Genomic DNA, 17,696 nt, shown 5'->3' on the forward strand with positions numbered 1-17,696 from the left:
GCTTGTAATCGTCGGCTAGAAGCTTCAAAGTTTGTGCCGAAAAATTCGTGCCTGCACATCGCATATCGATAGAGGGCTTTAAAGTTAAAAAGGGGAGAGGCGCCATTTTTTTTATTACACCACGAAACAGAAAACCCGCGCAAATCCATACTAACGGGTAAAAACACTTACAAAAAAGTGCCTCCACAACAACGAATGCACAAGCGACCCAGTAAAGCAGAACCTCCAGCCGGGCCGGAACTCGGTCGGTCGCGTTCAACCTTTCGACGAATGTCATTTGAACGCGTTTTAAACCGGTTCATGTGTCAGGCCTGATGGCGCTGATGTTGTAAAAGTCGTAGTAAGTAGGTGGTGGAAATTTGAATAGTGTTTTGCTTTTCTTCTTCTCCGTTTTTCGGTGCTGTTTACTGCTTTTTTTTACACACAATCCCGATCACCTGTCAGTTGGTGTGTGTGTTGGGTTCGCTTGATTGGGACAGCTGGCAGTGAAGAATGCAAAAATGTGTCACTGGATAAGCTTTTGTTTTAGGCTCTTTTTACACAGGCGGAAATGGGTCTATCAAGAAGTGAAGAAAAATAGAACAGGACTCCAAACAAACAAACAAGCAGAGGAATGTGCTGGAAGGCATCGGACTTCGATGCTACGTGGAGGTCGTTTCTTTCCTAAAACATTCGAAATTTATAGGTTTTTCATCTTAGTTAAAGTCATCACTATAATGGGTAAGACTTTCTAGATCTAGAACTCCTTTATCTGTTACTTACGTTAATTTACATGAAATTTTCCAATTTTCTGAACTGTATCTACGAAGTCAAAAATTTGTTCAGAAGAAATCCTAATCGAAATGTATGAATCACTTCGGTGATTCGGTTAATAAGAATTTTGTTTATGGGTAAATCAAGCAAAATAGTAACAATAAGGTTTATTCTATGCAAAAGGAAATGCATTTTCGAACCATTTGCTCCCAAATTTTCCATCCAACAGTCATGCATCCCCGAGGCGTGCAGAAAAACTAGCTCTGTTCCGAACCGCCTATCGAATTGCCCTATACTTGCGAATGCGTCGTATTTTACTAGCACCTAGTTGGTGTTAGTGTGCCGCTTTTCCTGGGGAAGCTCATTTTCCATCGATTCGGATCCGTTTCGGTGTCTCCACCTCCATTTTCCTTCGTGAGCTCGTGCGTGTATCGAAAAGCGGCACATAACCGTTCGGGGCCATGCTTCGTGCTGTTGGTTCGTGATCGGGAATTTTCCGAGTTTCCAAACCGGCTCGCAGTGGCGAAACAGATGATGATGCTGCTGACGGTATAGTGAGAACCAGGTGAGCTGAGATGCACCGTGTGCGTCTCACGTGGATGCAACGCAGTGAAACACATTTTCGCTCTCATTTATTTCGTCCGGAACTCACTCTCTTTCATTTGCTCTCTCTCACTTAACTCCTTGCTCTCTTTCTCACTTGTAATTTGTTTGCGTTCTCTCTCACTCACGGTAGTGAGACGAAGTTCAGCTTCTCATCTCACTACCCCAACAAGTCACTCACGCGCCCAAAGCACATGTTTTTCCCCACAATCGAGTTAACCGAGCGATGTTGGGGCTCGCCGTTCGCTTCGAAATTCCGGTTTTGTTGTTGAGGAAGCGTGGAGCCATCGTTCTTTGGGGGTAGATGCAATTCGGGGATGAGCCCGAAATAAATAACACATACACACGCACACACACACGCACAGAGCTTTTCATCGCCATTTATCGCCAGCGGAAAGAGATGCACACAGCGCAATAATTTTTGCGATCGGGACCCACCAACACAGACAGGCGTGAAAAAGCCGGGCCTGGGGAAAAAAACGGGACCTACCCGAACCGATGGCGCGACACTGTGTGTACCCAACATCGGCCGACGTCATCAGTAGCAGCAGCAGTAGTGTGTTGTGAAGGAGCAGGTTTTCGCAATAAACAGACGAAAGCGTAGGTTGGTCGAGCATTCGTCTTCACGCGTCCAGTGTACGGAATCGGCGATTACGGCGGATGCTCTAACCCGGCAGTCTGGAAGTAGTTTAGTAGTCGCTTTCGCTGCTACCCGTTAGGTAGAACGTACCACTGGTCGAAAGTCTCGCGTGCTCGCGTTCTCTGCTGAAAGTTTGTCTTGTGTCGAGATGTGTCAATGCAAGTTCTCCAGATTTTAATAGTTCATATTATCAGTGACGAGTTTGTGACGCGGTTAGTGGTGTTGGTCCGAGTCTGGAATTTCGATAACAGAAAGTTAATCTGCACCGTGAAAGAACCAGCTGATGCATTGAAGGTCACGACTTTGGAGGAGAGAAATAGGCAGAATAGACGAGCGATTGACGCTCCAAAAATAGCATCTTGTTAAAGACACTTAAAACTAATAGCCAATAAAAAAAACATCAAGTTACCCTGTTACGAGTGCTGAAGAGTGCGTGTTCCAAGTGTCCGTAAATCGTATAAGTGCGTGCGAATCTAGTAAAAGTGTTTGTTTGTTAATTTTGGCATCATTATAAAATCGAAATGTGTATGTAGGTTAGATCGTCTTTAACTCCTCAGCTTCCCAGATTAGATCGTCTTTAACCTCCAACAGGTAAGCATCGTTTACTAGATCTAGTGGTTGGTTGGGGTTGGTGCGTTCTGTATTATTTACGTTTCCTTGGTGATGTGTGATGTGGCTTGGATGTTGGATGGTTTTGGAGCACGTTTGTCTGGTGGCTTCGATTACGATTTGACATCTCCTCCTACACAGCCCTGTGGTCCCAGTCCCGGAGTCTGAGATTTCGTCTTTCAAGCATCCTGACGACTCTCAGTGCCGGCACACATCCTCCACACATGGGACCCTCTAAAGCAGGACCGGAGCACAACACCGCTCGCTCGTCCCTCGCGGATGCCTTTTGTCCCACTTTATTCTTCACCTCATCCATCATCGATTCCTCCGCTTTAGACTGACCCATTGCTCGGCAGGCTCCGTCTCCCCAGGCCGACCTCCTGGGTTACCTTTCCACCCGCGTCCAGGTTCTGAGCTGTCATACCGGTGCTTCGTTGCCTCATTGCAATGGTGGCATTTGACACACAACTTGTTTATGGGACGGGTTGGTCCAGGGGCAGTACGACGCGCGAGTCGTCGTCGTCGTAGTCGGCATCACAGCGTTCCTTTGGTGTAGTCTCAGCCAAAAGAAGAACGCAGCCCGAGACCCGAAGAAGAGGTAGAAAAACCACACAAAAGAATCTGCACCGCTCTATACCACCACCATCGCCACCGCCACCAGCCATACCTCCTGCCCAACAACATCGCATCCGCTGCCGTTTATCAAGGAATGGAGAAGAAACCCCCGAAAGAAGGGAAGAAAGAGGGCAACACCGAAAAGTGTTAGGAAACTGTAGGACGAAAGGAGAAAGCAATAGAAGGTGGAAGCAGAAAATAAAAGCAGAAAAAAGAACAAGAAAAATCCCAACTCAGCACGCAAAGAAGTTCTGACTGTTGTTGCTCCGTTCCTTCGCTTTGGCTGAGTTCACCTTTTTCTCCGTTGCCACGCTGTTGCTGCCGCTGCTCAGTGCCGTCTTGGATCGAAGGTCCGTTTTCGTCGTTTCCTTTTCCTTTTGTTTTGGTATCTCCGTTCGTGTGTCGTGCCGCGCGGTGATGCTGCTGTTGTTGCTGTTCTCACCGTTGTTTGGCCTGCTGTTGCTGATGTTGTTGGACGTTTTTTTCTCCCTAGTATTTTATTTTCGGCGGTCGAAATTCTTCCCACCTTCTGCCCTTCTTATTCTGTTGCTGCACTGATCATGATCATCTTTCGGGAGGTTTTTTGTTGTTGCTGTTGTTTTCTTCTCTCGGCGTGTCTCTCGCTGCTTTTCGCCAGAAATTCTTCCAGGGGTTTGCTTTTCTTCAGTCTTGTTTTTATTGCTCTTATCATCTCTTCACGGGTTGCTTTGCTGCGTTTTTTCCCCTTCTGATTCAGTTTCTTTGTCTCTTTGGCCTCTTCTTCCAGTGTGTCTCTTCCGTTCTTTACCGGGTTCTATATTTGTTCTACTTGTTCCTGATCTCCCGTCGAGTGAATGTTATTGCAGTTTAGTTTTATTATAGTGGTTAGAAATTTCGGTAAACTATTGGGAAGCGCTGAGTATAAGTGGTACAATTCAATTTTTATTTCACAGGAGTCGGCAGATGAACCGGACAAGAAACCCGGGAAAGTGTCATATTACTGATGGTGAATCGGTGGAGAATGCAGGTAAGAAAGTCGTCTGAAATTTGTGGGAAAAATTGAAGAGAACGTGAAGTATTTAATGAGAATGTTCAATTGAGCTTGAAGTTGCGGAAGCCTACAAATGTCGATACTGTTGTCGAGGAGCTGTCTAGGCACGCAATGATGCTGAGATCTTCGGCCTTCATCCATATCCTTAAAGCTGACTTAAAAAAAGGTTTCCCAAAAAATTGAGTCGCAAGTCGTTGTTATGATCATGGCCCAAATGCCCCAAAAAGGTGAACAATCGGACCTTCTCCTACAGGGCTTACTTTGTGCCCGGTTGACCCGTTCAACCCGTTCAACTGTTCCGATCGCCGTTGTGCATACTTTTTGTGACCTTCCTCGACCACAACACACCCTCCCACCATCTTCCACCACCCACCTCATAATTACACACACACTCTAGCTTCCGCGAGACGCGATGACATGCCACCACATCGGTATAAAGAGACACCAAGGCAGAGGGAGAGAGAGAGAAAGATAAGAAGCAGAAGACGACGGACATCAACAACAACGAAAAAAAAAACCCCAAACACCACAAAGCATTCGTCCGACAGCATATCGAGTGTCACGGGCGAGCATGGTAAAGGGGGTTTGTTGGGGGAGGTAGTTGCGTGAGGTGGAGTCGGTAAACACCGACGCATTCCTGTGTTGCGCCATGCCCGTCACGTCGATTCTTTCCCATCCGAGCTCAAGCAGACTGATCTGGGGGGTGGTACGAGGAGGACCTGGCTCTCCTACTCCTCCCTCTTTCAAACCCGAGTCTCAAGACGCCGGACCGTGGCGTGCGTGTCTTAGCGTTCTGATCGCGAGCAAACGTTTGCCGGCGCGTTTATGTCCGCAAATCACTGTGCGTGTGAGTGTGTTTGAGTTTTTTTTTGAGGTTGCCTCTTTAAGCACGGTTTGAATTTCGATGTCGTTCTTACGATTCTGCCAATGCAAAACGCCGGTACAAAATGCGGGGGGGGATGTCCTTTCTATGGTTGGGTAATTCGACCCCAAAAATACACGCGATAAACAGGGAGACAGGTCGTCCAGAAGGTCGGGTTGGATGCCTGTGGGACACAGACTTTCATGTGTTGCTTTCGTTTGAGTTTTCCTTCACCTCAAAACGGGGTTTTTGGGCAAAAGTCCTATAATGCTCTGATGCGTGATTCGCGTGTCACGGAGGGAAGTGTCGTGAGTTTTCCTGTAAATATTAAATTTTATTCAATATTCTGATTTTATGATCTTTCAAGATACACAGACGAGTCTATAATAGTCATCATTTTGAGTTTCGCATGTGTCCTGAAAAAGTCGGAAGTTGTCGTTGGTCCTCAGATATTGTGGAAAAATCACAGAAAATTGCGAAAAGAAAGCTTATCGAATGAACGAATGAATGATACTCATAGCCTTGAGGAAGAAAAACTGTGAACTCGCTTAAACTTCACACGATCACCGAAAAGGATTCACATCGGGCCATCGACTAGCTCTCCGCGAGGAGGTGGCGAAAATTGAGAAACAATTGATGGCAGTTTGCGGGTCTGATCTGATTATCCTGACAATGCAGCGAAAGTTATCGTGTCGCTCGGGCTCGGAGAGTGAGCTAGCCGTCGCGGGCCAAAATTGCAGTTTAAGTGGTTTATCGTAGCCAGGCATCTCGTGTACAAGATTGGACCGTTCGTTTTCGGTGCACGCGACCTCGAATGGACCAAACGGAACTAGGAAACGGAGAGCGTTGGAGAAAAACTTTAATCGGAATGTTTTTTGGTCCTTTCGGGGCCGTTTCGAAGCCCGGAAAGGACATTCGATGTCCTCGTGTCGAAGTTCTAGAGGAAAGATTGTGTGGAGCATTTGTACACCGTACACGATCGTGGACGCTGTGCCGAACGACATGAAACGTGTACGTGTAATAATGGTTCTCTTGTGTTTCTTTGCCCCCCAAAACTCGTGTCGCTAAACTGAATTAGTGGAGAATTGATATTTGGACTTGTGGAGGAGAGCAAAATCGGTTTAGTATAGTTCAATATTGCTTACACAATCTCAGCTTTGCGGGTTTCCTGAAGTATCCCTAGATATAGAATTTTGGGGATAAAAGGCATATCAGCGTTCTAGTTAAAGATTTGATACATTTATCAGATAACTTCAACACGTAGAACCAAAAATCGTCTCGAGCTGTAAATCGAAGAAGAAAACGATTGCATCCAACAGAATGTTCTCCAATCTGCACTCCAGATGTGCGGTGCAGCCCTTGACACAGACGCCGACAACTACCGACACCACGACCACGACGATGATGATGATGATTGTCTTGGGCGGCGTGTTGTTGTCCGACAGCATTAGAAGTGCAAAAACCCGTCCGGACCATCCCCGAGGGCGACGAAATGGTCTATTTTTACGATTATGACTTCCATTCGCGTTATGAAATGGGGCCAATCCGTTCGGTGCTTCCTTCCTGGCCCTGGCTAGTCCCACAGTCACTAGTCCACCAGGTCGCCAACATCAAATGCATCCAACCGAATGGGGGGGAGTTGGTCACTTTTATGGCCTTTTTCTCCCCCCCCAATTTTTCTTCCATCTTCCGGATGGTTATGCTTTTCTGGATTGGGCAAAGTTTTTGTTCGGTGGATTTTATTGCACAAAAAGTCTCCGAAATCACCGATCACCCCTTCAGTGACGTTTGCAATCTCAATTGCGAAGATCCACCGAAGGTCGGAAGGGTGGTAAACAAAAATCCATCATCACGCATCGATGGGGACCGTCCGGGAGTTGAGGACAACCCCCCAGGTTTGTGCTGGACAATAATAAATCTTGTCGGGTAAACGGCAAGAGATGCATATCCACCCAGCGCCCAGCTGTCCGCCCCAATAATAAGCGCAAATAATAACTGAGAGACGGACGCGTACCCGCCCGTTTGCTTTATTTATAGAAACACGGGTTCGGTTCTCTTGCTAGCCGTGGTTCCCTGGGCGCGGGCGACGTCCACCGCCTCTCCCAGTTGGATGCGATTTTTGAAGGGAATCGCCATTTTTCATCCTAAATATAGTGGTCGGTAAATCGGTCCAACGTCTTCGGCCGGGTGTCGTCTGTATGTCGCGTCGGAGGGCTGGTGGGTGGTGCGTGTGTGATGCTGGTCAGTTCCGTTCGCGATGAAGTCATATTTTTATCTCACAAGATCTCGCATCGGCGAGGAAGTATCGTTGGGACAGGAAGACGCGCGGAAGAGCTTCCACTTGCCTTGTACACCGACTCATCGGTAGATGAGTTGGACTCGGGGACCCTAGTTAATCAACGTCTTAACGTGTGGATATCTTTGGTCGGCGCGATGGTGTCTGAACACGGGCCGAATGTGTCCACCCACCACCGGCTGTGCAGCTCCACGACCACAAATCATTCTGAACCAGTTCCAGCTGCAGTGAAATGAGATGGATGAGTTGGATAAGTTGGAAGGAAAACTCTATATTTACGATAATGGAACCTGTGTGCGATGTGTGTTTTGGCTCGCGTGACATACTGACTTCCTGCCCGGTCTGTTATGAAATCGTAAATTTTAATGCAACCGTCTGATCAGCTGTTGATTATTTAGTGTCGTTTATTCGAACTTGTTGAGGTGTTGCTTTTCGTTTTTCCCGTGAGCAGTGAGCTACCTTGACTTTGGTTTAGACGAATACGGCGAGTAACGGTCAATCTCCAGTCGATCTAGCAGATCGTTCCGGATCTGTTACCGTCTTCGCGGATGCGTGTAATCAGGTATTCGGGGTTGTTGAGGAGCATCTTATCCTAAAAATAATAATCCACTCATCACTGTTCAGTCGCAGCACTTACACGACGATGAGTGCAAGTGTGTGGCCGAGAATAGCTGTACGAATCTTCGCGAATGTCACACGGATGGCAGAAGAGGCACGATGCCAACCGGCATATCATGATGCAGCGTATTTAACCACTGCAGAAGGAAGACAAGACACAGGAGTACAGAGAGAACAATTTGTCCATAAATTATGTAGCGATTTGAAGGTGAAAAAAAGGCCCGCTTTTTCCGGCGGGACAGGTTCAACTCAATTGTGTAGTTTGTGTGTATAAGGTTTGCCTACCTGCTGGTGATGTAGATACGATCGTCCCCTGCATGTGTTGGTGTCGGGTAGAATACACAATTGGCAACAATCAATCATGCGTATCATGAGCGGAAGTTCCGGTTGGGTGCGGAATAAATCATTTCCCGCCGTTACTTCTGTTTAGGGGACGAAGAGAGTTGAATGGGCAACCATCAGAAGCCAGGTGTTTTTTAAATTGTCCCCAGTTATGTTCGATTTTGCAGAAGAAAACAAATAGAGAGAGGAAGAGAGAATTAAACCATTCAGTCAAATCAATGTGTTTTTGGTTGGATTGAGCTGATTGAGCTTAACTTAGAGTTGACATTTTTCTAGTCTTCATTCGCCAGATTAAGAAGAGAACGGAGGTCAGTTGAGTCGAGTGTCGTTCTGCTGATGGCTCAGTGTTTTAGGTCAAATGCTTAACCACAAAGCCATAAGATCGCTCTCTCATCTCACGCGCTTATTTCCCTATATAATGACTGAGCAAAACCTCTGCGGATGTTTAACCCTTGTTTTACCTGTTACCAGCATCGATTGATCCCGAAACCGACCTCCATTAACGCAGCGATATAATTTCGCGATATTTGTGGTCGAAAAGGGAACCCTACAGCATCTCGCTAAACCGCACGAGATTCCTCCCCAAAATCGAACCGATGAGTGACAGTGACGGGCTTAGAAAAACCGCAACTGTCGTCCATCGTCCAAACCGACCTGTCCACCGAGACCGAGGCTGGACATACAGCACGACATATCGCCTTTTTCCGCCTAGGTGAATTATTGACCGGCACATTAAGCACCACCGGGCGCGATTGTGTGTGATTTGCCACAGTGGAGTGGAGTTCGGCTGTTGTGAACCGGGTTGCGTGCTCCGGCAACAACAAACTTCGGACCATGCCCCGGAAGGCGAGACAGCAAATAGACAAACATCTGTTAATTGTGTACGCAAAGCAACCGTCCGGCTAAACACTATAATTACGATAATTATTGCTCATCGTTCGGGCCATCGTTCGGTGGGAGGACGAGCGTACGCCATGGACGTGCCTACACGCGCGCGCGCGACTCGACGGTTCGGGCGCGGAGAGAATGCTTCCGCGTTTCCGTGTTTGTTTGGAAAAGGTGGACACACCTCAACCAAGAGGGTTCTCTTGTGTGATCGCGTTTTTTTTTTAAATATTTTTGATTACCAACAAACACTGGAGCATCTAACTAAAGCAATCACGGTCCAAACAAAATGTTCGGGTGGTAGAATTAATTTCACGCAGGTAAGAAGTTTTTAATGGATTGATATTGTCGTATGCAGATTTGTTATTGGCGCTTGTTTACTGAGCTTGAAATTGATTTATTGTCGACCGGATTTTCTAGCCATTGAGTAAACAAACTTCAAACTTTCAGAGTCCCATCTGTCGAAAAAAGAATGCCCAAGTAAACAGTTAAATAAAACATAATTAATGTCTTTCTTACAAAGCTGAACTAAAAACTGGGACCTGCTGTTGCGATTCCCTTCCTTAGCCACAGTATATCATCATCATCATCATCATCGTCGTCGTTGTCGGTGTGCCAAGCGATATATTTGTGTTTGCATATTTAATGCAAGCGTAAGCGATCGTTCACTGGATATTTTTACGACCACTCAGCAATGAGTCTGTTGTGGAGGTGATTTTATTACTGAGCGGCGAGTCTCTGCCTGCGCCGCTGCCCAGCCGAGGAAGTAATTACACAATCTCGATTTCCAATCAAATGTAATACCCCGAATGACCTACCGGGCCATATCTGGAGCACTGGAGGCTCACGGCAGCTAATCTTAATCCCTCGCCCTTGGAAGAAGATAACAGCTTCAGGCGAAGGCCGGAACAGTGTATGGAACGGCACCGGTTTCTCAACACTTTAATCTAATCGTGATGCAAGGGTTTGATTTGATTATTTCGACGGGGCAGTTACGTTTTCTCGGAACTAGCTCCGAATGCCTGTCTATTTTAATGTAAACTGTGCCTCCAAAAGTGAAGAAATTCGGATGATTGATGCTCACTTCAGCCATCGTTTAATTGCAGCCTCCTGAAAGTCGCAGGCCATTTATCAATTTCGTTATTACGAGTGTTTTGTTTTTCTGGCCACAATCTGGTTTTATATGGGCGATGACAGAAATGGCGTCTCGTTAATGTTCCATCGTTAGAGTAAATAAATACGGAAATGAATGTTCCATTTGCACCTAGTCCCGTGCGCGGTCGTCTCTCTCTCTCTGCTCGTGTTTGGCACCGATTTACAACGCGAATGGTATAAGCACTCCAGGCACCTCAACTTCCTCCAATCGGGGACAGTTTTTTGGGACAGTTGATGGTAGAGGTAGTGTGTTATCCTTCGGCTGCTCTCGGGAACCACCGTCGTTTCGTACGGCTGATGGTTTCCGACTCGCGTTCGGTAGAAAAATTAATTTCCAGCGATAAATTAGTTTAATTAATTTTGATAAGAGTTATAATAAATTACGTACAAATATCCTCAGTCAACACGTAGCGCGGTGGAATGGGCATGGCTTGGCACACGAAGGGCTTGGACGCTCTTGGGGTGAGTTTAAGGGTGGGCATCGCTGGCTGAGAATGGTTTCCATTTCCTGCCGTGCCGTGGTGTAACGGTTTGTCGTTGGTGTCGTTTGTTTTGTGAGTTGAGTGTTGTTCTTTGATAGTAGCTCGCTCCTGGGAAGAAGCTTTAAGGCACAGCCAACTTAAGACTCCGTTGAAGAAGGAGTGCCTATAAAGACGATCTCCAGGAAGTAAGAAGCAAACTTTAATTTAAATATTGCATCTCCATAAAGCTGGCAAACTGCATCGATCGCAATTTGTCGGTCAGTAATTTTTCATTCGAGCATGGCGTGAAAATTCGACCCCCTCCCTCCCTCCCCACAGCCCCCCTTCAAGCTCAACGTTCAAATTTCACCCTTGACCTAACAATTAATACCGAACCGAACCCCGGATCGTATGGTTCAGCGCATCGCACCGCACCGTGTTTTTAAGACGATTTTAATGAAGCCCTACGGATGGACGCGGATGGAAATAAGAAAGAGATTACTCCCTCGAAAAAAAAGAGTAATAAATGTATTAAGGGCAACAACCAACAGGAGAATAAAAAAAAAACCGTGCAACAAAATACCCAATCCAGAAGTATTTAAAGTAAGGAGTGAAAAAATCTACTCAAATTAATCAAACCGAGAGAAAGACAAGAAGGTGAAACAAAAAAACCGACCATAAACGCACACTTGGGAAGGGCGAACTTTGAAGGTCCATAAGGCGCATCGAGGGAGGGTGAGAGGGAGAGAGACCGCCTTTGGCAAACGCCTAGCCCAAGATAAGCTAATCAAACAGCGTTGATCCATTAATCATTCCGAACGCGACTTGCGTGTGACGGGGGGTGAGGTGAAGAAGAGGAAGAAGAATTTGCCTTCTGGGTGGGTGGGTGGTTTTGTTTCGTTCCGGGGTGTTTTTCCTTTGTGTCTGTTTCTCTCTCTCTCTCTCTCTCTTTCTCCCCCCCCCCCCTCTCTCTCTCTCTCTCTCGCTAGCTAGCTTCTCGATGCCAGTTGGAGGGTGAATTAATTCTAATTAAAAAGATATCAAACAAGTACGAAGTTGGGGTGAGTGGATTTTTTTAGGTTTGTGAGGGAGGAAGGGGAGGGTAAGGTTGGTTGGGGGATGGAAAGTTAACATGAAATGATTAATTTTTACACTAAGCCACTTTATGGCGTTAACCGTAGCAATGTTTTGTTGTAGAGGGTTGTAGAAAATAGCGCGTTTTTGCATACGATTTGCGGTGAGGGTTGTGAAGCGAGTAGCCTAAAGTATTAATGGTTTTGATTTATACTAAAAATTATAATACAGAGGCTTCAAAAGAACTCCAAAGAAAATTGCATTAAATATCCCATTTAAATTCGATCAGTTAAACACTTCATTAGGCGCAAATATGCATCGAGCGCGATGTTTATGTTTCCGGTGATAAGTTTCAAGCACAAAAACAAGTTTTCCCGCCGGCATCGACCGATCATTTGGCGCATTAATATCAAGCAGGACTATAAAACTAGAAACAGTTTTATTAATTAGAACCCGGCACAAACCGTCCGTCCGGCCGGCAGCTAGCTCCAGTGTCCGGCTGATAGGCGTCCACCTGGTTCACTGCTTGCGTAATTAATACACCAGATCGCGAACTTTCGGTTTGCTTTCTGCGCTGCCGCTGCAATAACACGGTTTTCGTCGGTTCGGTCGGAACCGACTGTTGAAGCTTTCAATAATTTGCATCCACCACCCGGTTCGTGGTCCGGGAGTCAGCCGGTTCCGCACTGTAAGGCTTTCTTCACGTCCTTTTAAGCAAGCCGGCACGCTTCATAAATTTCGCCTCAGCAGCAGGCCAGGTCTCGTTCGCTCGAGGAGAAGCAGGTTAGCAGCACCATCGTCGTCACCTTAAGGAGCAGATTTAATTTTTCTTCTGCCAACTTGCCTCCGAGGTGTTACGTTCCAGGATACACACCGGAACGGGCAGCCAGCGGGAGACAGCGAACGGAACGGAGTATCGTATCGTTCGGAGTGCGCCAGGCTAACGATAGGAGAAAACCCCGCTCAGCTTCACACTATCTCGGCAAGGCTCGTTCCGACTCGGGCAGCCAGCATTGTTACTTTAGCTCGGAAAATGGATCCGTCGTGTGCTGCCCAAGGCAGAATGAAGGATGGTCGTTTGGTCGTTCTCAGGACGGTGGACGACGGACACTTAAAACCGGTAGCTCGCGCGAATTGACCGACCGCCCGACAATCGCCGACCGAAGAGGTCTCAGGTTTTCAGGTTCTGTTGGCTGGAGATAGGGCTAGGGCTGAGCGTTATCTCGCTCCCGAAAGACGAAGACAGAGTTGCGAAGAAAAGGCATTGCGAAGTGTGAGAGAGAAAGACAAAAAGGATCTGGCGAAGGACCACCGATGGTTGCCCGGTGCGAGGTGCGAGGCAAGGTATTTAGTAGATTAATTAAATTTATGTTTTATAGAGGATAATTAATTAGTATCATGTTATTTTTCTTCCCCCGTTTTTTCGTTCGTGTACTTTGGCAACCGACGACTCTAACAAACGAGACCAGACCTGACCAGCCAGGCAGGCAGGCAGGCAGGCAGTCGGGCGTGCTTGGTTCGATCGCTTTCGTTTCATTTCGCTCGCAGCGTTATGTTCGTTGTTCGCAAGAATAGATAGTTGGATTGATTTTTGTTTTCAGAAAGACCTTTTTTTGGAAATTACATTCGTGTCAAATGCAAGCGTAAAGGGTTTGGACGAAGAAAAAAAATGTGGGTTTAAAGTGAAAAGCAGTTTGACGAAGGTTCCCTAAAACGTTGGGATTGATTATTTTATGAGCGAATTACGAAAATGGATTCGTGGCGTTCCTTTCTCGGTACCTCCAGCCATAAATCACACGCAGTCTGGAGTGATTTAGAGCAAGTGAATAGAAAGAAACATCTGTAACTTCATCCTCGGAGTTGATCTCCCTTTGGAAAAAAAGTTCATTCACCTTATCAAAAGCTATTGCAAGTCTCAATCGCTTCGTTCGGGGCAAATTTACATGTTTTTGATAGAAGTAATCGAATTCGCGAGCATGACCAACCGATGATGACGAGGTGTCAGAGGGTTGCAAAGTTCAATCGAAGTCTTAATCACGTTTGTCTCGTTTGTCCTACTATCAAAGACGAAACATTAATTAAGAGTCTTTGTCCTTTTTTCTTCTTAAGCAGCTATTTTCGTTGACAATCAGCGAGGACTCTTGTTTGCCTTGCTTAATTTAAATCCGATCCAGTTTGATAATGGCGATTACTTCATCTATGAATGCAGTCCTCAGTCTTCCTTTATTTGCAAGACTTTCGGGCTAAAGTGAGATTTAAGTAAGTTCGGCTCCAAATCGAATCAAGAGTCATACGGTGTTGTCCTCCTGAGTGCTGTGTACAGCATTTACAACACGCCTGTCAACACCTTCTGTCATATCAACCCCGTGGACCAAGTGTGTGTCCTCCAGTAAGCAGAAATCAATTTAAAAACAACCCAAACTTTTCTTAATTTACTTTGCACTGTGTGAGTGTCCATCCGGTCACTTTTTGCCCGGAAGTTCTTGGTGCATGTTAGCCAATCTGTTGTCGTCCGGCAACGGCCATTCGTTCCGCCCAGGTCACATATGCTCAGGGACTTGGGAGCTGGGTTCATCAACTCATACACACACGGTGGCACGCGATGCAAGGAATACATCTCGATGTGTCGATTAAGGTCAGTTCAGCACTGGAATTCAGCTGGAATCATTCGCAACATTACACACACACACACACACACACACACACACACACGAACACGCTCACACAGACTTTGGGCGATAAGTTTTTTTCCCTCGGTGTTGAACATTGATTTTGTTCTGTTGGAGGGGAAATGATTCACAGGGGATGGCAGAATTTCGGTGTTTCGACCAACTGCCTGCTGTGTAAGGGGAACCCGAGTTTCTGACACAGCTCCCAGGTTAGTTGCGTGCTCTTGCGTTGCGTGAGGGGTTGAAAAATGAGAAGCAGCTGTTTTGAGTTGTTAGAGCTCGGTCACCATGGCCGTTTGATGTTCACGGATCGTACCCTCGCCCTGTTCGAGTTTTTCCCCGGTGGCATCTGCGAGTTGGGTTTGGGTCGGGAATACCTTTGCCGTTTGATGGTGGCGTCAAGGGTGATTTACCTTTCTGAGCTGGTTGAAAAATTGGATGCTCTCGGCTGTACATCGTGGGCATCGGGGTAACAGTGAGTAACAAAACCGTGTGCTCATGGTCTGTGAGATTTTTATTGTAATTAAAATTTTCTACTACTTTTTTCAACTTATTAAGAAAAATCTACGTCTTCAGGGTTAGAAAAAACTAAAATATATTTTGGAATTACTGGCAATATCTCGTGTAACGCTTAAATTCCTACGTCATTCACTGTTTCATCATCACCAGGGAAGGGCCAACCACCGCTTTAGCAATTCTGTCCTACAATTGCCTAGATTTGCTGGACTCTGCCTCTAGGTCCTGGATCACATACCGACCGCAGTCTTTTGTTCCTGCCGAAATCTAGCATTTTCATCCCCGCATTCTGCACGTCACTTACAGATCACGTCTCGTCTGCGGAGTGACAGAAGCGGGCTGCATCAGTGACAGCGCACCGAGCGACGAGATTTGTTGTCCATAATTAGTTAATTGCATGTATGATTAATCCATGAAGCGTGACAAATGCACCCTTGGTTCGGGAAAAGGGACACCGTTTTGAGGGGAAAAAAATGCAACGGAGAGAGAAAGAGAGAAAGGTTTCTAGAAAGGTTGAAAGCCAGCATGCGTGTAATGGTCACACATCCGCAGGGAATGCTATAGGGAACGCGATTGATAAGATTCCGGCAACGTTCTGGAACAAACATTGAGATTAGAGCTGTTGTGCCTCTAGCTAGTTGGAAAGTAAAATGAGGTAGTTTTTTTTGTGTGACAGGGGTTTCATGTTTGGTACTTAGTCCGTATTAATTAATTGGCTTGGAGTTTTTCGTTGTCAAACACTAGCTCTTAAACCTAGATTAAACTCAGCAGTATTTTGTTGAATTATTGCTCCTTCTGACTTACAAAAGACTTATTTATTTAAAGGTTTTTTTTATGAATAATCTATTTATGGTTTTTAATTAAATAGCTGTCATAATTTAATAATTTTACAGATTTTTCATTTCAAAGAGGAAGCACACAAACCATAATCATCCCACATTAGCTATGGAACGTTGAGAAACATTTTCCATGAAGAAACTATAATCAAGAATTAATCGTTCGAAGGTTTGCCTCTCTAGTGCTCTACACTAGTCAGTTTTTCCTCGTGTTTTTCCCCTGTGGCCAGCTTCGAAATGGCATTCACCGAAATGGGAACGTGTAAAAGTGATTAGAAGTGGTGCATCATTTTCCGCGCTTGTCTTACTTTGATGAGATGGAGAGCAGTTTGAATGCGTTAAGCGATTTTATAATACTTTTTTTTAATTCTCTTCGCCCACTCCGGCCACATTGCTTTCTGTGGCGTTGTGATTGATGGTTTATGAATAAACATTGATTTGATGAGCACGCACGCACCAGAGACCGACGTTGCCGGTGAAGATGCGCTTAGCGGCTTGCTTTACTCACTTCCCATTCCAAGTGCCCCTGTTCGTGTCCAGCTTTTGTTCATGCCCGGGCGAGCTGTGAGCCACTGTTTCGTTGCAATGATAATGGGATTTTCGCTATTTTATATAATTTAATGAAAAGGAAAACGGCCGATGTATAATGTAATTAAAATTTTCGCCTTTCCTTTATCGAACAAACATCTTGGTGTGTTGTAGTGCTGACAGTGCGATGCTATCGCAATTTGATTATTCATTGAAAGCAGCAGCAAAACAACAACTACGCGTTCTATCCTCCTCTTCTTGCCCTGCCTGCCTATGTTTGCCGTGGCTCCAACAGTACGGGGACCGTCCTTTTTCGGTAGCCAACCAGACCAGACAACAAAGACCGAACATAATTAGCGGGGGTGGCACTCGGTGGGATTCGGATGAAGGTGGGGGGGCTGGGGGGGGTTAAATTTAATTACGTTAGGAAAAATCGCAACTACACCAACAGACACCAAGAAACCGAGTGCATTGTAGTTAACGAGGAAAGCGCGAAGAATATCTTCCCTCCGAGCGGCTTAACGCAGTAATGAGTTTCTACCCTCCTGGTTCCCGGTTTTCTGTCGGTCACCTCTCGAACGGTCGGGCCCGGAAAACGGAGTACCATTTTTCAATTCGTCGATAAAAATCTCCTCTGGGTGGCGTTTCGTTCGTACGTTCGAATCGCCCGCGTTCCCTAAGCACCGCCGTGGCAGTAGAGTGTGGTTGTTTTTTGCATATTTCGAGTATAAATATTCTTCTCTTCTAAACTAGCGAGAGGGTGAGACAGGGAGGGAGGGAGGGTGAAGAGTGACAGGAAGAAGGGCCGAGCGGACAATCGATCTTCCACGGTGAATGGTTTCTTCGGTTTGCAAACCATTGCACCAGAGCTCCAAACCAACGAGTAGCGCTTGTGTCTTTGTTTAGCCGGCTGCAAGGCACGGCAATGGAAACTGCAACGTGGAATGCGTTTTCCTTTTTTTGTGTGTCGGTTTGTCTGTATGCGTACCTGATAAAAACGTAATTAAGTTAATTAATATCTGTTTCTGTTTCGCGGGGGGGCGAACTGTGTGTGTGTTGCATTTTTTTGTTCGAAGCTTGTTGTTTCCCTTTGCGAAAATGGTTAATTAGCCAGGTTTGCTGGTGGTGTAATGAACGCCCTTTACCTTTTGGCGATTGTGAGCGCCACCAACTTTTTTTGCGTATAGTTTTGCTTTTTCGTCAA

At 46.0% G+C, this 17,696-nt stretch overlaps 1 protein-coding gene across 1 annotated transcript in view; it reads left to right on the forward strand.

Annotated features, from left to right (window-relative positions):
• Window positions 1-2,442: 2,442 nt before the first annotated feature.
• The window catches only part of LOC118514036 (LIM domain transcription factor LMO4.1), a 169,093-nt gene continuing 153,839 nt past the window's right edge, over window positions 2,443-17,696 (forward strand). The window contains exons 1-2 of the mRNA XM_036060513.1: window positions 2,443-2,587; window positions 4,153-4,226. The gene's annotated coding sequence lies outside the window, so the exon portion shown is untranslated. The remainder of the gene's footprint in view (window positions 2,588-4,152; window positions 4,227-17,696) is intronic.

The sequence above is a fragment of the Anopheles stephensi genome, chromosome 3 (genome assembly GCF_013141755.1).
Source record: "Anopheles stephensi strain Indian chromosome 3, UCI_ANSTEP_V1.0, whole genome shotgun sequence".
Classification (NCBI taxonomy): Eukaryota; Metazoa; Arthropoda; class Insecta; order Diptera; family Culicidae; genus Anopheles; species Anopheles stephensi.